The sequence below is a fragment of the Balaenoptera ricei genome, chromosome 5 (assembly GCF_028023285.1).
Source record: "Balaenoptera ricei isolate mBalRic1 chromosome 5, mBalRic1.hap2, whole genome shotgun sequence".
Lineage (NCBI taxonomy): Eukaryota > Metazoa > Chordata > Mammalia > Artiodactyla > Balaenopteridae > Balaenoptera > Balaenoptera ricei.
The window spans coordinates 13,285,196-13,312,241 of NC_082643.1; the positions used below are offsets into that span (position 1 = coordinate 13,285,196).

General features: G+C 33.6%; 1 protein-coding gene across 1 annotated transcript in view; it reads left to right on the forward strand.

Moving 5' to 3' along the window:
* Positions 1 to 27,046, forward strand: part of GRID2 (glutamate ionotropic receptor delta type subunit 2) — a 1,393,316-nt gene that overhangs the window by 634,378 nt on the left and 731,892 nt on the right. The gene's annotated exons all lie outside the window — the stretch shown is intronic.

A 27,046-nucleotide genomic window follows, 5' to 3' on the forward strand; every position in this document is an offset into this window, starting at 1 on the left:
AAAAGACATATTCATTTATTTCTTTCATATAATATATTGTGTCATAATATCACAGAAGACCATGAAGCTCAAATCTGAGTATGGGTCTGGCACCTGGGGAAACAAGTTAACCATACACTGCAGTGTACATTCCCACTGCATTGTACATTCTCCAAGTTGTCTGGAGGCTCATCCCACAAGTTGGGGAATGAGAAGCCAGGAAGTCTCAAATTCTTTTAGATCACTCTCATTCCATCTAGTAAATTACCTGTCTCTGAGATATTTTCAAGGCCAGAAATGATAATGTACTTACAAGAGGTCATTGCGACTTTTGTCCACTCATCAGAATAGGTCTAATGTAGTGTAGCTAACATGAAAGTCTAAATGCATTTCTGTGAGTGTCAAGCTGGTAGCAAATGCATTTTCCCTCTGCAATTGACCATTTCTGCTCCTGTCTCTCACATTCTTACCAGATGGACAGTCAGTGAACAGGTTATTCTCTCCAGAGGGTTATCTTATAACAGATGTGACTATTTAAAAGAGCCATGCTGCAAAGATCTGAAAGATTTGAAAGAGGCTTATCCATCATACCTTAGTTAGTACTACTGTCTTGGTAATTATAAACTAGCCCCCCCTTGTGTTTGATATCTTATCTCTTTGAAATAATACTTCTATGTTCTTTTAGGTGCTATGCCTTATAATATTGGGATGTACTATATGACACGCACTAGTTGTGTAGCAACAGTTAGACTTAACAGTATCACAACAAAACCATTATGTATCAAGGCAGTGAAAGAGCTAGTGTGTTAGGAAGCATTATCCCCCAAGTGAGAGGAGTTAATAACAATCTACTCGTAATGTGTTAGCTGAAAGTTTGGTATAGTCAAAAGAGTAAAATACAGGGGCCCAAAGATCTGGGCCCTGATCCTAAGGCCTTCCCTAAGTCTATGTAACCATGTGTGAGCAAATTACTTGTGATGGAGAGGGAGGTTAGAAGGGGGCTTCCCAGTTAGGTCAGAAACCCTAGTGTAGAGATCCTTAAAATTATAAATTGTTCACTCATAAAAAGCAAGGAGACTTATTATTTTATCCTGATATTGTTGAAAAGAAACAGCTTTATGGAAGAGGTTGTTATATGTAGCACATTTTTAAACCTCAGGTAGCCGAGGGAAGTTGGAGAGATTATGAATTGTGGCTCAGTTGTCTGAACGGAAGCAGTGGTCTGACCTCCGGAATGAAGGCTTGAGGGTTTGGGGAAATATTTTGTCACTCTGGCTATCAGTTTCTTTTTCTATAACATTGTGGATTTGAAATAATCTTATAGGTTCCAGAATCAGAAGACCTGCATTGAAATTTCAGCTCTGTCACTTACTAGTCGTGTGATATTAGCACAGCAGTTAAGACCCTTTCTGTTGACAAATAGCAGGAAATCTAACTCTCACAGGCTCAAAAAAAAAAAAAAAAGGCAAAAGAACAAAATAATGGAATTTATTTATTGCTCACATATTATGGACTCCAGGAAAAACCTGTCAAACCATATCGCTAGACCTCCCTTCCTTTGTCGTGGTGGCTACTAGCAGCTATGACTTTACTTTGAGTTCATATACTTTGGAAGAATTACACAAACTTGAGTCACATACTCCCCTGAATCCATCCCTATAGTTAGATGGATTCCCTGGGCTGACAGATCATATTCTAGTCTAATACTCTAGCCCTTACCCCCTTGAAATTAATGGAATTGGGCAACAATTGAAGTTACTTTTTAATTTCTTGTAATGAAATCAATTATTTAAAATGATATGTTGCATTAAAAGCATTTAGTAATCATGATAACAGTCATGCCTTGATTTTCTCTCACTGGCAAACAATATTGCTTAATTGTGTTTTGAACTGTTTTCATCCAATGTAAGGAGAAGAGAGTCATATTCTTTACGTCAAAGTGAAGTAAAAAGTCTGAACATGTTATTTCTGTATTTCCCTTGTGTTTCTAATTAAAGCATAGTGCTTTGAAATTTAATTGAGACCCTTGGGACCAGAGGGTCTCTGCATTAAGAAAGTTAGGTTTCCACATGTGTGCAGTTTCAGTTAATTGCAGTGTTGTATGAAATATGTGTGATGATACATTCAGAAGAGAGAAATTTAATTTTCTTTGGCATGTTTCTGGCAAACATTTTCAGTATTATTGTTCAATAAGCTGAAATTATTTATAGAATTTATATATATAATATATATAACAATATATATTTAACAATATTACAGTGATTAAGAATTAAAGTATGAAATGTTTCTTTCTTTTAAAATTTCAACTTTTTGCGTATAAGTGGCAAATAAAATTGTAAGATACTTAAAGTGTACGTCATGGTGATTTGACATATGTATACACTGTAAGAGGACTCCCTTCATCTAATTAACACATCCAACACCTCAGATATTTATCTTTTTTTGGGGGGGTGGGGTGAGAACATTTAAGTTCTACTTTCTCAGCAAATACAACACCACTTTAGCAACTATAGTCACCATGTTAAACATTAGATCTTCACACCTTACTCATCTTATAACTGAAAGTTTGCACCCTTTTATCCTATTTCCCCCACTCCTGAGATTATTTCGTTTTCTTTTAATAACTTATGAACTCATCTTAGAAGATATTTAATGGCATTGCGCTTATATGAAAAGTGAACATCTTTTTTTAAATAGCTGAAATATTCTTTTACATAAGTTTTCATTACAATCACAATCATTTTATGGTAGAGCAGTGCCTAGATTTAAAATTTCCCTCTTAGAATTTACTTTTCAGACTCAGACTCTTATACAGTAATGAATTACAGAATATTATAATTGAGCTTGACATCCTTATTTTAAATGTTCTTTGTGACAGAATACTTGGCTGGTCATTATTTTATTGGTGTCTTAATTCTTGTTCAAAATTCCAGTGTCTTTTTAACGTATTTTTCCCATAGAAAATGAAAGTTCATTATATAAAATTTTAATATATAGAAAAGTAAAAAAGAGGAAAAACAACTTCCTTATTTTTAACACAACCTCTTTCAAAATTTGTGTACATTACTCATGCATATTTCTATGCAATAAAAACATGTATGATATTTTAATTTTACCATGTTTAGAAAATTGTCTTCATTTATTAATTAATTTATCAAACATTTGTGAAGTTTCTACAAAGTAGGGTGACCAAAATTTCCAGTTTGCCTGGGATCTTCCTGCCTTTATCAATGGAAGTCTCAAATACTGGGAGATCTGACAGTCCCTGGCAAACTAGCATGATTAGTCATCCTACTATGAAGAGAGAGATGAATAACAATAGCCTAAAATAACATTGAGTTTAGTGTGGAAACGATAGGATATACTCTGAAGTTGCTATATCTTAAACTCTTCATTTATTAGTATTTTTTGTGTTGCTGAATAATTTTTCAGTTGTACTTTTATAACAAACTTCTGTTGTGTGGATGTAAAATAAGTTTATAAATCTGTTCCTTTAGCTTAGACTTTTGAATCATTTCTCAGTTTTGTTGTTGTAGACAACAGTGATGTGAACATCTCTGATTACAACTCTTTTTTATGTTTATGATGATGTCTTAAAGATAGAGTCTAAGATATGGAATTGCTGAGATGAAGAATATAAATTTTTTAGGTCTCTGATACATGCTGCCAAGTTGTTCTCCAAAAATATTTTAACAATTTATATTTCCATTTATATTTCTCATCCAAACACTAAATTTATTCATCTGGAATAATTTTCCTATAGTTTATATAGGAAACAATATTCAACATGGTTTCCTGAAAGATAACTCTAAAGGGCAGTAAGAGGAAATATGCTTACATTTGCCATCTGAGAGTTTTAGTTAAATGTAACAGTCTTATTGAGACCTCAAAAATCTTTAACTCCTTAGGCTCCAAAAAATGGATTTCCATTTGGGATTTTAACAGGTAGTCATATTAGAAAAATTCTCAAAGTTAGAAGGGTTAATAACACTGTTAAGATTTAGAAACCCTTTACCTTACTTTAGGAGATGATACGTGAATGAGTGACAACAGTAACTCATTTCCTTTTTGACTGGAGGCTTTGTTAGTCAAGGTTGTGAATCCGTCTTCACATAAGAACTCCTTTTTTAAAAAATCTGATATCAGATTTTCAAAGTAAGTTTAAAACTTGGCTGAGAATTATTTAATACTATGTGTGGAGCTGTAGGATAAGGATTCTGATAGTTTTCCCGGGACAGAGAAGACTCTAGTGATCAAATACAGATATTATCCTTTGGCTCAAAGTAGCTTAGTAACTTAGAAAAAATAATTTATTAAGATGTTCTTTAACACAGTTCTTTAGCACAGAAGAATAAACTTTTTTTTTTTGAGAAAAAAAAATTTTTAACATCTTTATTGGAGTATAATTGCTTTACAATGGTGTGTTAGTTTCTGCTTTGTAAGAAGAATATTTGTTTCATTTCTTGTTAAACCATAATAAATATTGCCAACTAGTTTTTAACTTTCATAAACTAAATATTCAATTAACTTTGAAAATGCAAGATTGAAATGGTTTTACTAGTAATTAAACACTTAACACAGGATGAAAACATATTTACTTTGGCTTAGTAGTTTTATGCTAGCAAGTATATGCTTAATATTACATAACTATTACAACTTTTTGCCTCTATATTCAGCATACACTTTAACACTAAATTAAAATTGATTCATCATGAGAATGTGAGGCCAGGACAAAAGTTATTTTAAAAAATAAAAATTTTATGGGTTAGACATACAAGTGTGTTAATTGTCTTTATTCTTTTATAAAATAAAACCACAATAAGCCTCATTTTGACATAAGCTCTCCTTGCTTATTAACGATTGATAGTACAAGCATATGATAGAGCAAGTAAAGGGGAACCAAAGGATTCAACAGAGCTAAAGAAATTTAGATAGGATTCATATGTAAAATGAATTGTCATGTAAGAATCAGAGTTCTACTATCTGCTAAGTAACATCTATAAGAATAAATAGGATATTAAAAGCCTTTGCATAATAGTGAACATGTTAATTGTTTAAATTGCATAAATGCAACATTAAAAGTTTCCTGTATTTAATTGATACTTTGGAAACTATATTTAGTAAGCATTCAAATTATTTGAAAAAGAACATCAAGTCTCCAAATGAATGAAAGTCATACTAAAGGAAAGAGGAAACTTTCTGAGAATCTGTCATATTCTACTGTGTGTTAGGTCAGTAAATTTACTCAACAATTCTATGAAGTATCACTAATTCCAATTCATTGACAAGAAAACAAAAATTCAGAGAGGTTATGCAACTTTTCCAAATTTACATGGCCAATAAATGGTAGAACCTCTCTTTAAATTTATGTCTGTCTCCCAAATCCATAATTTCATCCACTGGATCACACAAATATTAATGGTAGACACTGGGATACTTATTTTTAGAATGTTTTAAAATTTTTCCATTTTTCAAATAGTGCTCATTTAAAAATCTTTGCACACATGTTTTTGTGCAAGTATGTAATTAATTCCGTAGGATAGATTCTAGGAGTTAAAAACTGAACAAAGTGAATATTTTAACTCTTGATATATTTGGTACTGCCAAATTATTTTTTCCACAGTCTTAGCAATTTTCAGTACACAGTGTAGAAGAGTAACTGTTTTCCTCAACCTTGCCACCAATGGAAATTATGATATTTTTTATAATAATGTTCTGTAGTATATGTGAAAAATAGTATCTAATCCAAGAAGTTAATCTCATTATTAAGCATTTTAAGGAGAATTTTTTTTTTTATTATTTATTTATTTGGTTGCATTGGGTCTTAGCTGCAGCAAGCAGGCTCCTTAGTTGTGGCACACGGGCTCCTTAGCTGTGGCATGCAAACTCTTAGTTGTGGCATGCATGTGGGATCTAGTTCCCTGACCAGGGATCGAACCCGAGCCCCCTTCATGGGGAGAACGGAGTCTTAACCACTGCATCACTAGGGAAGTCCTAGGAGAATTATTTGTAGTATACCAAAAAAATTTTTAAAAATTTATTTTTATTCCAGCAGACAAAATTAAGTTGAACTATGGTGTTCCATGATGATTTAATCAAAACTCATTAGACTGAATTACTTATTTAGAGACAAAGACCTAGTGTACAATAACCCCCTAAAAGCTAACATTAACATAGTTGTTGGAGCCAATGATTTCCTTACAGCCATGATTTCTCTGTTTTTTTAGCTATCTATCATTGACATTAAATATTTGCAGAGCTAATCCTTCTTGATTTCATAAATTCCTGGAAATCGGGAAATAGTTTTTACCATCTGCAAAGAGTAAGCTTGGTCAAAAGAGAAAATATCCCATTAAGCAGATGGAGACAATTCAAGGTAATCTCTCCATCTCAAGTAGCTTAACTTAATCACATTTGTAAATTCCCTTTTGCCTTATAACATTCACAGGTTTCAGGGAATAGGATATCTTCGGGGGGAAAATTATTCAGCCTATCAAAAAGATACAAATCACTAATCATTAGTATTATTTATTGTGTATTTTTATTCATTGTTTTTATGCTCAACTGAAGTGCACACTTTACAAGATAATTCTTTCAAGAAGAGTAAAACTTGTGAATTCCTTAATTGATTCATTACTCTTTTCAGCCATTTATTCAGAGATCCATAGTCATTTGAACCTTTAGATTTCTTTAACGTAGTATGGTATTATATAACTGTATAGCAAACTAACACAAATGGTCCTACTGAGTTCTCTTTGTACTTTGTACTTCTATCTAAATTAAGAAATATACAAAACACGATTAAGTACATTCAATTTCCATGGCTATGGTCACACAATTACTGGAAACATTTTATCTGGGAAAAGCTTGCATATATTTGTGCAGTCGCTTCCTTTTCTAATCTCTCTTCCCTATTTTGAGCAATCTCCATCATGCTCTTCAACCCTCATGTATGGAAAAATTAATCTGGACATGGTAATAGTGGTGCTAGGGGAAATAAACAACAAACTTGAAAAAACATTTCTTTAAGAGTTAAAGATAAATAGCTGTGTCTTCTCGGAGTACTTATGCTAATGTACATCAGTAATTTCCAAGAAGGTAATTTAGTATGTGATATTTCCATAACTTTAATTAATCACAGACATTTTTTGTACTTGGAACCTCAATTAACATCTTCAGCAACTAATGAATTACAGAAATACTATACATTAAGTATCCACAGACCTTTATTTACAATGGAGAAATCTGAAAAGCTCTAAAAACTAAAAGATAGTTCTTAACTCATTTGGAATCAAAACTAAATGAGAATGATGAGGAGTCTTCTTTGTGTGTTTGTATGTCTTTTCATCACATATATTGTGGGTCTTGATACCTTTGCTACAGAAATATGAATCAGCTTGATTTTGAGGTGCTGCTGCAGACCCCCCTGGCAGTGTTATATAAAACATGGTATACGCACAATATTGCCTCCTGGCTGTGTTATATAAAACATGGTATATGCACAATATTGCCTCCTGGCAGTGTTATATAAAACATGGTATATGCACAGTATTGCCTTTCTAAATCTCCATTCTCAATATTTAGGTGTATCACATTCAGGGGTTGCTGATAAAGAGTTATAAACCTGTATTTTTTAAAACTGCATTATTTCACAGATGGCAAAAAAAAAAAAAGTCTTTTTTTCTTTAAGTTGGTGACCTCAGATCTCAAATGCATCCACATCCCCACCCAAGAATGCTACTATAGTTTCTTAGAGTTCTTTGGAAATAGAAGCAATCAGTAGAGGCTTGCCAAATTTTCCCATCACTGACACTACTAACCTAGCTACATGAGTACCATGCACTCTGTTTAACTTCCGGGGCAGAACTTGAACAGTCTTCATGCTTACTTAAGGCCACTCTGTGATGTCATCTGCTCACTGCTTCCGCAGTCCTCCCAACAACAAGCAAGTACAGTAAGTCACCTACATATGAACCTTCAAGTTGCAAACGTTCAAAGATGCGAACATGCATCTGGTTCCAGCAAGGAACCACCAGAACCTGTGCCATCAACGTCAGGTATGAGTGAAATTGCAGCTTGCCTTCCATCTCCTATTGCTGAAAATCCTTCAGCTCTACCATCTCCCATCACTTCCTCTCCCTCCTCCAGTCAGTAACTCTTCTTGCCTGTTCACTTGATGCCAGCCCCTCCATGCCAGCTGTTGTACTGTACTACTGTACTTTTCAAGGTACTGTACTGTAAGATTAAAAGTGTTTTCTTCATTTTTTGTGTTTGTTTTTTTAACGTATTATTTGTGTGAAAAGTATTATAAACCCATTAGAGTACAGTACTATATAGCTGATTGTACTAGTAGGGTACCTAGGATAACTTTGTTGGACTTACGAACAAATAGGACTTACGAACACGCTCTCGGAACGGAACTCGTTAGTATGTAGGGGACTTACTGTATGTGAATGTGCACACACCCATGAATCTTAAGTTTCTCCCTTTCTGTGTCCTCCTTCCCAGCAGGAGGCAAACATACTGTAGTACCTCTTCGATTACATACAACACTCTTACCTCTCTAAATACCATGCACTCCCTTCCATCCTCTCCCCTTTAGAGCAAAACTCCCAAGTAAGCTGTCTAAACTCATACTCTCTACTCCTCCATTTGCTTTTCTCTTTTCAACCCTGTCCACTCCTGTCCATTGAAATTTCTCTTACCAAGTTACTAATAATCTCCATTGTTACAATTCAGTGGTCAGTTCTCTGTCCCCATATTACATCATACTTTGACCCAGCCAATTTGTTACTCAGTTTCGAAAGTAATTTTTTACTTTGCTTCCAATTTTAGTAGCTTTATTTTTTACTTTCTGCCTACCTCAAGGCACTTTCACCGGTATCTCTTCCAGACCTCTAAATGATCTAGTGGCCCAGTGTTTAGTTAGAGGACTCTGTCTCTTCTCTGCAGTAACTGCATGTGATTCCATCTATCCTGTGGCTTCCAAATTTGTAAATTTACCACAGTGTCTCTGCTGTGCTCCAGACTAGCTTATTTATTGTCTATCTCCAAGGGAATGTCTAACAAGAATTCCAAACTTGATGTTTCCAAAACAAGAACTGTTGATTTTCCTTTACAAACCTATTGCTTTCCTACTTCTAAAATAATTTTTAACATCAGTAGATTATGTCATTCATCAAAATGCTTAGTCCATAAACTTAAGGGTCATTCTTGAAAGATAATTTTTCTTATACCTTCAAAACCTTTGTCCAATTCTGTCACTTTTCACCATGATTCCTTCCACTGTCCTAGTCAAAGTTACTGGAATATCTCACTTAGATTACTCCCGAAGCCCCTATCTCCCTACTTTCTGTCTTTTTTAGCAGCAGCAAACCTGAGCTTTTCAAAATGTAAATTAGTTCATGCCTCTCTTATCAAAACCTTCAAATACCTTCTCACCACATTCAGGTAAAAAGAAAATTCTTACACCCAATAGAATTGAAAACAGGTATTCAAATACTTGTACATGCATATTCATAGCAGCGTGATTCACAATAACCAAAAGTGGAAACACCTCAAATCTCCATCAACTGATGAATGATAAGCAAACCATGTTATGTACATACAATATAATATTATTCAATCATTAAAAAACAAAGTGCTGATTCATGCTACAACATGGATGATCCTCAAAAACATTATGTCAAGTGAAAGAAGCCAGTCACAAAAGGGAACATGTTATATGATTATATTTATATGAAATATTCAGAATAGGTAAATCCATAGATACGGATAACAAGGCCCCTAATTAGCTCTTCAACCTCATCCCTACCACTCTCCGTTTATATCCACTGTTCTAGCTACTCTGGTCACTGCATATTCTGTTTCTTAGTATATTCTCACTCAGTTTCTTTGTGATTGCTTTTTTCTCTGGTTGAATATCTCTTTAGTCAAATCCTGAAATGGCTTATTCTGGTATCTTCTTAAAATATCACTTCCTTGCAAAATATCACCTCCACAATAGCTCATGCAAAATTTCCATAGGATAATAGTTGCTTCCTAAATTCAGATCTCCCCAGACATCTTCCAAAACCCATGTAGATTGTAAGCAGCATAACTACCCACACACAAAAAAATCTCTAATGTAACTAGTATACAGGAAATACAACAAACTTAAAATTACCTGAGTGTAAGGAAATAAATTCCTGTAGCAGCAGAGTCTGGCTCTGGAGCCCACGCTGAATTAGGGAGACGGACAGAGACTGTGAAACACAAGAGAGGAAGTGGAGGCCTAGCAGTGGCTGACCACAGATAAAATAACCCCCAGAAAGAGAGATACTGAAAACAAGTCCAAGGAAATACTGAGCACAGGTCTAAGAACAGGTGAGGAAAAAAAGGCGCTTGAAATTATGTGGGACTAAATGTAACAGTCTTGGGAAGATACTATTTCTGAGCAAGAATGGGCAAATTAGAAGGGTGTGGAACATTCCTTGGAAGCTCTGTACTTAAGAGAAAGAAAAGGAATCAAGGGCTTCCCTGGTGGCGCAGTGGTTGAGAATCTGCCTGCCAATGCAGGGGACACGGGTTCGAGCCCTGGTCTGGGAAGATCCCACATGCCACGGAGCAACTGGGTCCGTGAGCCACAATTACTGAGCCTGCGCGTCTGGAGCCTGTGCTCCGCAACAAGAGAGGCCGCGATGGTGAGAGGCCCGCGCACCGCGATGAAGAGTGGTCCCCACTTGCCGCAACTAGAGAAAGCCCTCACACAGAAACGAAGACTCGACACAGTCATAAATAAATAAATAAAAGAACGTGAATTTCTTTAAAAAAAAAAAAAGAAAAGGAATCAAAAAGTTGAAATTAAAAAAAAACCCTACAGAAACAGAAGAGAATCACTGTATCAGAGAACCCCAATGCATTAAGAAGAGATACCCTCAATAAAGAAATTGCTTTTCACTTTAACTGTACAAGACAGTGTTGGTCAACATAGAAATGTGTAAACCACTAAAATTCTCTTTGGCCTCTCACCAGCTATTGCTTGTTTAGGAAAAAAATAAGTTATTTCAAAATTAACAGAAAATTATTGACAACATTTATACCAATCTACTATAAAAAGAAAAGAGATATTGAGTATCAAAAAATTTTAACTGATGAAAATTCTCCCCCCACCCTCTCACTTACACATACACAAAAACATCCAAGAAACAAAGGAAAACTGAAACAAACACCAAAACCTTAATCAAATGTCTTTTAAAAAATCACTTGCAGATATGAAAAAATACATTTTGAATAAGTGACTCTCAAAAATAGAAATGGACAAAATATAAAAGGATGTGAAATCAGAGTTGAGTAGATCAGAAATGAAAGAGAAGAGATGGGAGAAAAGGACTTCAATAATAAAGACTCAACTGAAAGTTGCTTAAGGAAGAATAGATTCTCATGGATTTTTCTTTTTTTAATAAGTGCATTGATGACGCAAATGTGTGGAGAGCAATGAAAGAGCCAAAAAGACAAAAACAAAGTGAAGAGCTAAAAATAATTGTTGAAAAACGTGATAGATAATATCTAAGAAGATACAGATTTCTTAAAATTGGAATCCCTAAAGAAGAAAACCCAAACATAGGAACAGAAAAAAAAAAAAAAATTAAGGCTTAACTCGAGAGGTTTTCAGAAATAAAAGATCTTCAGTTACATATTGAAAGAGCACATTTCATTAAGTCTTAAATACACCCTAGAAAAACTTTTAGCCCTTATGGATATTTTTTGAAAGTCCTCTGGGTTTCCAGGCAAAAAGATGAAGTTACTTCCAAAAAAAGAGAAATCACGTTGGCATCAAACTTCTCCACAACAATATTCAAAACAAGACAACAATGGAACCCTGTTTTCAAAAAAATACAAAGGAAAGACTATGTGAGCCAAGCTGTCTTTCATGTGTCAAGGTTATTAAAAAATAGTATTAAACCTGAAAGAATTTAGAGAATTCTATACTCACTAGGGGCTGAGCTTTTTCCATCTTAGTGGTTATTAAACTCTGACAAAATGATGGACAGTAATCACTGAATATATTTAATCGTAGATCTAAGACTAAAACAGAGGTGTGAAAAGGGATAGAATAATAGTGGTAAATATGGTCTAACAAATTAGGAATCTTGCAACTTCAAATAAATGGAGGATAAAGAAGAGAAAAATGGAAAAGAAAATAATTTTCATAAAGGTGATAGACATGTGACAAAGGGTAACATTTAAAGCTTAATTAGTAGGCTAAATAAAGAAAAAAAATGGACTAAGCTTCATTAATGCTTAACCCTATCTCTCAAAGAGCTCAAAATTTTTCTAGGAAAAGTAGAACATATACATTCATGATTTCTCTTATAGCTAATTTCTGAAAAAGTTTTTTAAAATAACATTTAAAAAAGTATGTCTAGATGCTAGGAAGGAATTTCTAAATAAAAAAATAATGAAAATTCTATTTTGAATTTAGAAATCTGTTAAAAATTGAGCAAGAAGTCATACACTGTATTTATGTCTGCTGTTTGTTGGTTAAAATGTACAGAAATATAAAGATGCCTTTGCAAATGAAGTAGCAGCCTTTGAAATATCCTTAGTTTAATTCTTATTCTGTTTGGAATAAGCCAAAATTTCTTTCTTTCCCTTCCTTCCTCCCTCTCTCCATCTCTTCTTTCCTTCCTTTATTTGTTTCTTTTTCTTTTTTTCTTCTGAAAATGAATATATTTTTTGAAACTATTCTTGTAGATTGTATGTGTGGGTGGGTTTTATTTTTTTATTTTTTATTTTTTCTCTTTTTGTTCTTGTTTGTGTGTTTTGGTGGTGGTGATCATGGCAGCAGTGGTACTGATATGTCATGTAAATCATCTACTTCCAAATGCATTTTGAAACATAGTGTGTAGCAATTTTTCTTTTGTGTTCCTTTGCATCAGCTATAGCTAGCTGTTTTCAATATTTTTGCTTAATGAGGTCAAAAGCAATATAAACAGAATTTCTCCTTGCAAATTAATCTCATACAGCTGCATTCAACTATGAAAGAGCTCTCAGAAAAGACTACCCATTAATTTCCATTTCAAAAATATTTTGTAAAGTGGTTCCTGGGCCTTTGTTAATGGCTTGCCTAGTGTCCTCCGGATCACCATATGCTGTCATCACAAAATACCAGGTCTATAGAGAAATGGCCCTCTGATTTTTTTAGGAAGTTGGGAAAATAACACCAAGTCAAATCAGATAATTCCATTTCTTTAATCAAGTACTTCTGTGATTTTATGGCATAAAAAACAGAATTTTTAAAATTCCTTATACAACGTCTAGTAGAACTGGCAGTAGATGAATAAGACAATGTCTGAGTGGATGTGAGTGAACTAAAGGAATCTACTGAATGAACTGGGTGACCTTCCATGTTTCCTAATCCAGGAGAAAACAATATGTAACTGGTAAGCAGGATGATGTCTTAGTGGACCATCATCACCCTTGTTTAAGCTGGAGATAAATGGCTGCTCTGTACAGGGGGAAAAAATAATCAGGGTTTGGTGAAAGGTTAGACAGAAGGATGCTAAACACCAAGGACTTCATCATCAGTAAGGAGAGCACAGTCATTCCTCTTATAATGAAAGCATAAAACCAAAGCTGGATAAAACCAAAGGGCTGTTCCAGGAGAAAAGTCTATCTTATTCTCTTTAATATATGATGTTTATATAATCATCTTGCTATTTCATTCTTCTTTGTCAGGGAGAAATCAGTAGCTTGAATTAGATCTTTTATTTTTTGTAACATAAGGAGGTAAATTCTGTTTGATTCCCTTTCCCACAATATCTGAATTCGGTTCTTTTTTATTACCATCTTGAGTCAGTGAGCTTGGTTTCTGTGCTTTTGTTTACAATTATTTCTGGAAAATATATACTCTGTTCTCACTTCTGAGATACTGTTAATTGTCATGTACTAGAATTTACTCTTGTGGTGGGATACTCAAAGCCTTTGCAGCCATTCCCTGAGTTCAACATGGTGCCCTGGAAATCTGTGAGGTTCTCCTTCCTTGCTAAGGTCTCTCATTTCAAGGATTTTACCTTTAGTTGTTGCTGGTGCTCCTTGTTCATTCCTCTGGACCCCTTCTTTCTAGTTTAGAAGATATTAGTAAGAATTATTCCACACATATTATTTCACATTTTGGGGGGGATAGGGAGTCTTAATAGTTCCCTAGTGCAGCTTTTATAACTTCTTTTCATTCCATTTTTTATTTTTTATATAAGGGTAAGCCAATTAGGACACCACTTACTTTTGCATTTTCCTGTTTGTCTTCTCTTCCTTTGTCTGTCCTTCAAACCCGAGAAAGGCAGAAATGTGCTTTTAGTCAAAACTATGGTTTCACATACATACTCGTATACAGACATACACACATATGTTGCTTAGCATCATGCCCACACTGTATACCTAAGATCTCTTTTTATTTATATTTTGATCATCCACACAAAAGTCAGACAGAGCAATGAAAATATCTGAAAAAAAACATGCTTAGTCTGCTTAGGCCTAATGCAACATGGTTCAAATCTACCTACACTTGGTAGGTGCCATAACTTACTGCCACATCATGATCCATACATGTATCATCCAGGGCTTGAAGTTGGAATTGTTTCTGTATCAGATTAACTAGTAAGGCAAGATGGCTGTTGTCTCTGAAGAAAAATATACTTATTATTAAAAACTGAAAAGGCTACTGTAGTAATTAAAAAAATCTTTTTGCTTTTGACATTTCCAAAAATATATAGTTGTGTTCAAACATGAGAATTGTGTGAGACTGCCTTAAAATAGCTGGCTTTTTTGATTTGCTTATCCAAGATTATACTTATTATGGAGAAATAAAACCTTTTTTCTGAAGAAACGAGAAAGTTATAGCTGAGCCAGACCTTACATACATGTGTGTGCATATGTGATTATATATATATATATATATATATATATATATATATACACATAAATCTACATCACATTATTGTTAAGCATGAAATTGGAATAATTAGATAGAAGTTAGAAGTAAAGAAAGAACCTTTAACAGTTAATATTCTGACAACTTTGCTGAAATTCAAATGGAAAATTTTGTATATAATTGCTTACCTGGCAGGATTGATGTGAGGATTACTATTTATGTGACAGAAACATGTGTAAACCATCTCGACCTTCTCAAAGAAAGGTTGTAGCAGTGATTAGAGAATAACATCTGCTTTCCTTTTAACCCCTATCTGAAATCAGATTATGTTTCACAATGATAGAGAAAGTTAGTATAATGAAATGGATTCTAATAAGTAAGCAGATGGTGTTGAGAGATGGTGTGGGTGATCATGAGAAGAGTTTTATAGCCTTCTTTGGTTTGTTGAGATTTTTTAAAATCTGTATTTATTGTGGATAACTTTGTTTATTGGCACCATATGCTAATACTATGTAAATACAGGATGTCTACAGATTTAGTTAATATTCCATACATTGAACTTCTCAATGAGTTAAAAGATTTTAAATAAGTCATCATACATCATCCATATATTGCTCATATTTGAGATTTTCAGCAAGGGTGCTAAAAATGTGATGGTTTTGACTTGCCATTTGAAGAAATATATATATATATACATATACAGTTACATATACTTGTTATATGTGTGTGTGTGTGTGTCACATATTAAAGACTTTCTGTATTGGAGGTTTTTGCTTATTTTCAGTAAATGTTTTTTAGTATACATGTATGTATTCCCTTTACTATCACTAGAAGTTCATACCTTGTGTCTGCCTATAGGTAGGAGATGTTGCACAGCCTACCTGTTAAATCTGTATCAGCACAGAAAGTTACTAGATATTTTGATTACTTCTTAATCATTCTTAATCATAAATTATTTAATTCATCCATTTTTGATATTTAAAAGTGGAGGATAAATACCATGTAATCATTTATTTTATTTTTTTATTGAATTATAATTGACATACAATATTATATTAGTTTCAGTTGTACAACATAGTGATTCAATATTTTTATACTTTGTGAAATGGTCACCATGATAAGTCTAATTACATCTGTCACCATACAGTTATTACAATACCATTGACTATATTCCCTATGCTGTACATTACATCCCCATGATATTTATTTTGTAACTAGAAGTTCTTCCCTCTTAATCCCCTTCAGCTATTTCTCGCATCCCCCCACCCCCCTCCACTCGGATAACCACCAGTTTGTTCTCTGTATCTGAGTCTCTTTCTGTTTTGTTGTGTTTGTTCGCTTGTTTTGTTTTTTAGATTCCATATATAAGAGAAATCATACAGTATTTGTATTTCTCTCTCTGACTTAGTTCACTTAGAATAATACCCTCTAGGTCCATCCATTATTTGAAGGGTAATTATGAGCCAGCATTTTATAAAGCATATGGTGAGACTAGGGGGAAGAAGTGGAAGGGAGAGTCAAAAGATGATAAAATATTGGCAAATCTTGATACAGCTCTCCAGAAGATCAAATTCCATGGTAAAGACTGGATCCAATATAAATAATTATAAAATAGTGTATACCATAATAGAAATATGCATAATGAAAATGTTTGAGCACTTTGCAAAAAGAAGTGGGATAAATTAATTCTGCTAATGTATCAATTGAAAGGCATATGGGTTTTCTACATGCCAGAGGTAACTGGGCATTCTAATCAGAGGGAAATGTATAGAAATAATAATACAGATAACACAAAATTATTTGAAGGTAAAAGCAAATCATTTGTAGGGACTGGAGCTAGAACTTAAAAAACCAGGACGGTAGATTGAGGCCATTGTATGAATAATTATTACATCAGGACAAAATAGGCCCCTTACAGAATTTCAGCTAGAGTAGTCACATGAGAAACTTGTGTTTTAGAAAGGTCAGTTCTGTAGACAATATAGAGGATGTGGTGAGAGATTAGCAAGGGAGGGTTTATGTGATAGCCAGTATACTCTTAATTAGCTTTCTATGAAAAGCAATTTGTGGTCAAATGTAATTGGGAAATTCTCAGTCAACATATATAAGCATTTTCAAAAGACTGACTAATGGATTACTTGTTATTTTAATATGTTAATGTTCACTGTGAAGCATATACACATAACACACACATATGTACCTAATTATGCCTCCATCATTAACTTATTCAGCTATCGGAAAAATATACATAAGTTGCTCAAAGACACACAGCTAATTAAATAATGGAGCTGGGAGTCTGGTCCATATCTGTTTAACTCCAAAGCTTTTAATCACTACACTAGACACATTTCACTGGGAAAAAAATGCTGTTTTAATGGCTATTCATAGGCAATGGCAAAGGGATGGGGAGGGGGAGAAAACTTCAAGAGTGATAGGAATATAATACCAACAGAATTGTTTAAATGCAGAATATTGGGTTCTTAACAAATAGGCTTCACAAGGTAAATTAATCTCTCTGCCTCCATAGTTATGTATCACCATATCACCACCAATCAAGGTGGGTTTTTCCTGCTTACTTCCTACTGAGAATTCCTTGCTGCTAATTCCATCTATTGAAAAGAACAAATACAGTATTTACTGTTAATATGAAAATTAAAACCAAAAACCAAGTAGTTATTAGAAAATGGCACACCCTACGTGCACCCAGACATGACACTCTGCAGTTTTTTCCTACTATTTCAGTTCCTTAGCAGTTTTATAGAACATTTTCTTAACCGTTAGTTAGCAAATGAGTTATAGAAGTTGTGTAGCATAGGGCTTCTTTAGGGATTATAATCTAACTACATAACAGGCAGAGAACACTAACAGAATTTTATTATATTAAATATCCTACAGTTTTCACTGTTCAGTATAAATTATTTTTTTCTTGAAGAAAGGCATATAATCATTGGCTATGAAATGTTGGAGAATACTAAACAAGGATGTTTCACTGTTTTATTGAGAATAATTACTTCATATTATTTTAAAATACCAATGTGCTTTGTTAAAAAAAAAAAAAAAACTACAAGAAAGTTTCTGTTACTCAGAGATTAATTAGTTAGCTGGTAATTTGTCTAGATAATACTTTATTCTAGATTTGCTTTTAGCTTTCCCTATAGTGGTGTCATTGCTCACTACCTTTTCATTTCGAGTAGAAATAGAAAGAACAGTGAAACCAGTTAATATCAGCTTGTTTAGCTCTGTGTTTGGTGAGAGAAAATGTTGACACTGGATTAAAGTAAAGCTGTTATTTATTTTGAGTTGTTATTTATCCATCACTAGTTTTCAATAATGAAAAGTTAGCTGTGGTTTACCCACCAAGAGATCAATTCCATTTTAAGAGCTATTTATAAAGCTTGGAGACAACCATGAATATAAAATAGTACAATTCATCAGGTCTTAATAATGGACAACCAAAATGGACTAATCAAAATCTAATTTCACCACTGACCCAAAAAGAAAGTAAGTTAAGATTTTCCAAATCCTCTTTTTGTTGGATTAGGTCCCTGCCCTTCTTCTTATTCTTTGTTTTCCTCTATTGTGTCTAGCACAGTGGTGTAATGTCAAGGGAAAGCTAAAAATTCTAGTAAATTGTAGGAGAGCATCGACATGAAGAAGCTCAAGTAAAGGAAGGACAGACTCCAACTCTATACAAAACTTGCATCAAAGGTAAAAAATCTAGGCAATGTTCCTGTAAGTTCTTATCCCCAAAGCAGAAAATGCATATTTAATTTTGTTTTGTTTCACAATATGTGAGTTATCCAGCTCAAGAAGGAGTTAAGTGTATATCAAGTAATATTGGAGAATGTGGAGAAAGCCCTACAGTGTCCATCATGAAATTCTTTATATTGATCAGTGATTTCCAGACTGAGTTCCAATGTATATGCTCAGGGATATACAGGGCTCCATGAGATTTTACTTTTAAATTATTTCAGTGAGTACACACATATTCATATATACTCAAATGTATATACATACACATACTGGAAGAACAAGAACACAATTTTTTAGCTAAGTACCTTCATGCATTTTTTTAACCTACATTTGCTTTTGTGTTGGCACCAAGTGAATAATAAGAGTTTTTGTTTATTTATCCATTTGAGTTTCTCAAACTGGCATTCCAGAACATAGTCTTGGGACCTGAAAGTTTTTAACTTCAAGAAATACTGGCATAGAGGACCCTTAATTAACCAATTGCTGCCATCATTTCATTTCTGTGATTGTCGTAACAACTGGGTGAACTGCTGAACATAAAACAGCAGGAAAATGATCGGCATTTGGGTTATCATCATACTCTCCATGTTCATATCCTTCTCCTTTCATAAGATATAGTCTTAAAAATAGCTTAAAATGGCAGAGCAAAGCCAGCCAAGCTGGACTTGACCTGGCTTTCCTAGCCTCATGCACACTGCAGCTGCCTCTTCCCAAATGGCCAGGATTACAAGCTCAAAGCCTGAGAGAATTCTCTCAAATGGTTCCATTGCCTTTACCTCCCTTTCCTCTTATCAGCTCCAGATGGTCTCTTTTCTTGTATAAAATCCAAAACTTGGTGATTGTTTCAAGAGAGACATTAAAGGGTAGTAAACATAGTGTAGGGTGTATAATTAAGAGCATGAATTCTGGAGCCAGCTTGCCTGTGTTCACATTCTTTGCTCTGCCACTTAATTGTGTGACATTAGATTTACAAAACATATTATTAATAATTTAAATTGTTAAATATTAATCATATTTAACATTTACCAATAATTTAATTTGAAACGAAAATTAAAATTTTCTTAAGGTGAAGTTTGAGTGCAATGTCATATTACAATTATGACCATGTCCTCATGATAAAAGTAATGGTATGAGGTTAACTAGGCTAAATGGATGGTCTGATCTAATATCCTCATGACATTTTTTTCTTTTCAAGCCATGTGACTTTTATTTTAATTCTATTAGGCATAAAATGAAATCTTAATATTCTATTTAAAATACAACGGAATCCTCCCGTTTGCATGAAGATATTAATCAACAACATCATTTTACCTCAAGATCATTAAAAGTTCTCATGCATATGCTATTGTACCACATGGATTCTTATTACCAGGAAAAAAACCAAACTAATAAATGATCAGGAATTTAGTTTTGTATAACTTTGCTGATAATGATAGTCAAAGATTGCACTGTCAAATGTGGGTTTAAAAATGGAATTGAATGTATTACTACCAAAAGAAATCTAAAACCATATGCAGCTAACCTTTTATATTCAGGGAAAAACTCATAAAACATACGTTTTGTGATAACTTTTTTATTATACAACATTTTTAGTTGAATTGTTTGTGTTTTTAAAAGAAAAAGTTTAAAAGAAAATAAATCATTAATAATCCTATATTTAAATACAGGCCCATTAACTATATTTGAGGTATTTTTGTAGTCTTTTATATTAATTTTACACATAAAATATGAAATTCTGAAAAATAAGATTTACATTTTTATTTGTAAAAATTACTAGAGCATTCTTTAAAACATTCTTATATAATGTTAATAGTCTTATTGGAAATTTCACGGATGCTTATCTAAAACTATTTCACTAGACAATGGAATAAATGTCTTAAAAGGGAATTCAAATTCAAAGAACATGTTAGTAATTTAAAACATCACAAATTTAACAGGATTATTTAATAATATATTTCTATTATAAAGAAGATAGATATGTAATAAAAAGTATTTGTGAAAGAACTGAGGTTTACTGTTTTAAAAATATTTATTTATTTCTGGCTGTGTTAGGTCTTTGTTGCTGAGCATGGGCTTTCTCTAGTTGTGGTGAGCGGGGGCTACTCTTCGTTGTGGTGCGTGGGCTTCTCATTGCGATGGCCTCTCTTTGTTGTGGAGCACGGGCTCTAGGCTTGCGGGCTTCAGCAGTTGTGGCACTCGGACTCAGTAGCTGTGGCTCGCGGGCTCTAGAGCGCAGGCTCAGTAATTGTGGCGCACGGGCTTAGTTGCTCCACGGCATGTGGGATCTTCCCGGACCAGGGATTGAACCCATGTCGCCTGCATTGGCAGGCGGATTCTTAACCACTGCGCCACCAGGGAAGTCCAAGGTTTACTTTTTTTTTTTTTTTTTTAATTAATTAATTAATTTATTTATGTCTGTGTTTTTGGGTCTTCGTTTCTGTGCGAGGGCTTTCTCTAGTTGCGGCGAGCAGGGGCCACTCTTCATCACGGTGCGTGGGCCTCTCACTGTCGCGGCCTCTCTTGTTGCGGAGCACAAGCTCCAGATGCGCAGGCTCAGTAATTGTGGCTCACGGGCCCAGTTGCTCCGCGGCATGTGGGATCTTCCCAGACCAGGGCTCGAACCCGTGTCCCCTGCATTGGCAGGCAGACTCTCAACCACTGCGCCACCAGGGAAGCCCCCGAGGTTTACTTTTGATAGCCATTTGCAAAATAGAAAAGAATTAGGAAACTTGGTTGGTTCTTTTTTCTTAAAAAAAGAAATCTTTAAAAAGTTTCTGTGTTTTCAACTTTGGATGAAGATATTTTGTTTACATAAATTTTATACTTCAGAGTTTAAATTTACAAGCAGGAAATAAATGAAATATATTAAATGGATGACATCCTAATTATTCTCTTTGGCTATAAGGTTTTTATACAAAAGAAGAATAATCCTACTGACAATATACATAGCATTGTTTTATACCCTTCTGTTTTCCTCTGAGAGATGAATTTTTTTTCCCGAAAGTACAAAGGCAGTAAAGATAATAGTAAGGGCTCAAAGTTAGGAATATTGGCTCAGGCTACGTCAAGTAGTTAATTAAATTAATGCAGTGACATAAAAAGTGAAATGTAATTTATTATCAAAAAAATTAAAGCAACCTGTTGACGATGATTTTTACCTTATTAGAATGCCTTTTGAAGGCTTATCATCCAGCAGTGTTTAGGTCTTTCCCTTAAATTGAAACTAGAGTGAGAATTAATTGTAAATTAAGATAACAGGTATCAGACTTAAATGAGTACATCTCTTTATTTCGAATGAAGCACTGTCTTTTGAGATTATTATTAACACTCTCTTTTTAAAAAAGACATGAAAGAAAATTACCTGTCAGTATTTGCTATTATTTTGGTAGAAGAAAAAATACCTACAGTTTGCAAGATAAGTGGAAGAGCAAAACCTAAACTTTTTTTGCAAAAGATACTATGAGTGTGGGTGTGTGTGTGTAAATTGACACAATCTAAAAATGATTTAAATCAAAGATACTTACTTGTAATAAGAAGAGATGTATAGATATATGTAACCTGAGTATAATTTCCAGATCAGCTATAATGACAGTTGTGGCTTAAACACCAATCATGACTTAAAAAACAAAATTAAAAGTGATTTTTACATCAGAAGACAAGTGAGCTTTTCATGAAATGTTGCATTCAGGCTTGTAAATGAATCGTTTAGCTTTTGGGAAAGTTCAGATGATTTATCTTACTTAATGAAGTTAGCTCATAGTGTCTTTCAACTGGCTCTAAGGAAAACTTTCTTTAGCTAATTATTCCTTTCTTTTATTTTTTTAACCCTTCATTTCTTGGTCCAGTGTTATGAAACCATGACATCTGCTTTTACTTTGTTTACTACAGGAAGATTCTATAAACTTCCTTATCTTAGGCATTAAATCCAAGATATTTGGTCTTTGTTTGCGTTATATTGTTTTTTATGATATAATAATACATACTTATATTTTAATATTACTAGCAGTACAGAAATGTAGAGAACATTCCTTCACTGCAATATCATCATTCCCTCTCTGCAGAAATTTATGCATCTTCACATAAATTTTATGTGAATGCCAAAGCAAATGCAAAAAGTGTATGCGTATGTGTGTGTATGTATGTGAGCATGTGTGTACATGTGTATAGATATAGATACATATATGTTTACTTAAATATTCATATATGGACATATAGAGAGAAGGAAAGTTAGTTCTTTCTTTTTAATACACCAAACATATGATTTTAAAATTTTCTTCCATAACAACTCTAATTGATCCTTATCCTTCTATAAATTTAGCCCCTTGTATGTATGCTCCATAATTTATTTTTCCAGTCATGTATTGCTGAACATTTAAGGTCTTTTTTTTTGGATTGTCTTGGCTTGCATTCTTGCTATTATGAACAATGTTGTATTGAATGTGTTAGACCAAAAATCTTTGCAAAATTTTCCAGTAATACATTTTTAGTCAAGAAATACCTAGTTAAAGAAATTGTGCCTTTAAAATTAGACATATTTTGCCAAATTACCCTCTAAAATTTTTGAATCAAAATGCTTTCACAACGTTGTGTTGAAATTTACCCTTTGCCAACATGAGCATTTCAAAAATTTTAACTTGTCTTAATCCTCCTTTCTTTAATTGAATATGTAGCTAAGAACAATTATTATTTCTTTTTTATTAACTGTTGCCCCAAGTCTTCTATTCATTTTTCTCATTTTGTGCAACTCTACTTACTGATTTTAAAAGCTATTTATACGGTAATGAATGTTTTCTTTGCTTGCTATGTGTTTTGCAAATATTTCCTCCAACTGGTCATTTAAATTATTTTTCCTTTCTGGTGTATTTTTCAATTGGGAGTTTAACATTTTTAAAACATATTTTTAATACTCAATATTATGTCATCACACAACGACAGTCAAACACAAAAGCTAACAGAATATGCTGATACTATTTAGGCATAAATAATGAACCAGTGCCTCTTTTTTTTTTTTTTTCCCCCAGGACAATAGTGAAATACTTTATTATTTTGTTTTCTTAATATAGGAGTGGGTATATTTTAATCATGGAGGAGAAATCCTGTTTCCTATTCCTAAATATATTGGATTAAAGCCATATGTGCATCAGGTTAACTAAGAATAAGGACGTTTTTAGAAAGCTTTAATCATGTGCATTCAAAATAAGGATATAAAAAGCAATAATCAATTATATTTAAGTTCTGAAGTTAAGAATTAACTCACAAAAGTTTTTCTAGGTTTTCATCAGCTGATATGATTATTTGTTTTAAAATGTTTCTGGTATCAAATTTAAGCTTTTTTTTTTTCTTTTTCTGGGTAATTTGCATCATTTCCCCTTTTATAAATTCCCGTATTTGAAGAAACACAAAACATATGAAAATTTATAGGACTTTAAAAATTGCAAAAGATACGAACACCTGTGTGAAAGTCAAACATTACAGGTATGTATAAAGAAAAAGTTATTTATCTTCCCTTCACTCCCTCCAATTCCATCCCCCTGAGAAGCACAATGTTAACAGTTTAGTGTATATTCTCCTCGCTAAAGAAATATGTACATATGCATTTATTCAAACACAAATGCATAATTGTAAAGGCTCATTTTATAAAGTCAGAATCAAATCATTCACATCATTCTACATATTAATCAGGACTCTTGGTTGCAAGTAACAGAAACAGAAAGTAGTTTAACTAAAAGGGGGGATTTATTGGTTCACTAAACTGAGAAGGCTTCAAGAAGAGCTGGATCTAGGGACTTAAATCAGCACCTGGTTTTGCTTTGTCTTGGTGCTGGTCTTCTCTATATTGGTCCATTCTTGGGCAGATCTTCCCATGTGGTGGCAATAGCTTACATCTCCACAGCTCCAAACCTGGAAAAAAAAAAGAGTACGTTTCTCTTTCAACAGAATCAACGAAAGTTCTGAGGTTTTGCACTCACTGCCTCTGATTGGATCGATGAAATGTCCATTCCTGAGGCCAGAGGAATGCTCTCATTGTGATATTTCAGTCATGTGTCATGGGTACACATGGGCTGAGAATAGCCTCCCTGTCTTAGTTTGGGCTTCCATAACAAAAATATACTAGACCGGGTGGCTTGAATAACAAGTATTTACTTCTCACAGTTCTGGAGGTTGGAAATCCAAGATCAAGAGCTGGATTTGATCTGGTGTCTGGTGGATACTCTTACTGGTTTGCAGACTCTGAGAGAGAGAGAAACAGAGACACAGAGACAGAGAAAGAAATGGAGATGAAGGAGGAGGAAGAGGAGGAGAAGAAGGAAAAGGAGGAGGGGGAAGAAGAGGAGGAGGAGGAAATGGAGAAAGCATTTGTTGTTTGTAGATTTTCTGATGATGCCCATTCTAACTGGTGTGAGGTGATACCTCATTGTAGTTTTGATTTGCATTTCTCTAATAATTAGTGATGTTGAGCAGCTTTTCATGTGCTTCTTGGCCATCTGTATGTCTTCTTTGGAGAAGTGTCTATTTAGGTCTTCTGCCCATTTTTGGATTGGGTTGTTTGTTTCTTTAATATTGAGCTGCATGAGCTGTTTATATATTTTGGAGATTAATCCTTTGTCCGTTGATTCGTTTGCAAATATTTTCTCCCATTCTGAGGGTTGTCTTTTTGTCTTGTTTATGGTTTCCTTTGCTGTGCAGAAGCTTTGAAGTCTCATTAGGTCCCATTTGTTTATTTTTGTTTTTATTTCCATTACTCTAGGAGGTGGGTCAAAAAAGATCTTGCTGTGATTTATGTCAAAGAATATTCTTCCTATGTTTTCCTCTAAGAGTTTTATAGTGTCCGTTCCTACATTTAGGTCTCTAATCCATTTTGAGTTTATTTTTGTGTATGGTGTTAGGGAGTGTTCTAATTTCACTCTTTTACATGTAGCTGTCCAGTTTTCCCAGCACCACTTATTGAAGAGACTGTCTTTTCTCCACTGTATATCTTTGCCTCCTTTGTCATAGATTAGTTGACCATAGGTGCGTGGGTTTATCTCTGGGCTTTCTATCTTGTTCCATCGATCTATGTTTCTGTTTTTGCAGTGCCTCCTTTTAAGAACATTTAATTAAGAGATTAAATTGTATGTCCCAGAATTGTACATATGTGTGAAGGTGTGTGTGTATTGTATCTTTGGAGAGCAACAATTAGTTAGTGGGTAGAAATAGCTGTTTTAACATCTCTATTGGTATATTGTTGCTTATAGTTTCTTTAATGATATTTTATATGAAGGAGTTTCTCCAAATGTTAATAACTATTCCAAGAAAAAGAGAAGTCAGTAATGAAAATATTTAGGAGAAAACTGCATAAGATACTCATCTCTTAGAGGTTCACAATTGGCCATCAATGATCTGTAGAAGGCTGATAGTGAGGAAATGTGTTTCATTTCAGTGTTTCTCATGTCATTCACCCACATATCCTTTCCCTGTAGAACACTTTTAACAATTCTCTGAGTGGAAATTCTAGCAGTGCTAATAGTGTGGTCTTTTCTGAAAAAGGTGTTAAAATCTGAAATTTTAAAAAGAGAAGTAAACAGCATTCCAAATATGAACCATAATTTTTAATAGATTATCCTAAGGCTTAAACAGCAGTGGTATATACCTTTAAAGGGGGATTAAGACAGTGATATAATAGCCCAAATATATTAAACTGAGGTACTTTTACTCTTCCTTAAGTCAAATAAGCTAAAGTATATGAGAATATGAAGTATGGTACTTTTGCTTCTTGGATGTGGCGAAGTAAAGGATAAAATGAAATTTTAAAAAACTCAAATATATTTACCTTATTCTAAACAAAGGAATAATACTCTATTGTTGTGTTTCTATAACACTTAGAAAGCTTTAACTGTATAAAACTTTCTATAGTTCACTGAAACAGAATAAAATGCTAAAAAGCATTAATCTGGTTTTTTTCCTCTGAGTTTCTTCTACCAGCTCATTTTCTAGTGGGAAAAAGAAAAAGGAAAAACTTTCTATCAGAAACAATTTACAAACCATTTCAATTAAGTCTCTTACTTTAAGTAATCCTATTGGCACAAAACAAAATAAAAAGCCTGGCTCAGAATTATATTCTTTGCCTCATTAATTCAAACCCTGCCATTTCTTTTTATAAATGCCATAATTTCAAGACCTACTAAGATCATTTTAATTCCCTAAGTCATCTTTAATGAGACTCCAAAACATGTTAAGCAAACATGGTCTAATCAAATGAGACCTGAATCTTTCTAGGAGACAAATATATACCAATTTGTGTTTATGGGTATGCAATAGATTTACAGAGACTTTAATGTCAAGGAATGCTCTTGATTCTTAGCTGTCTTAGGATATAGCCCTAAAGATATTAGTTATATACTTATATCATAGACTTTATTTTAG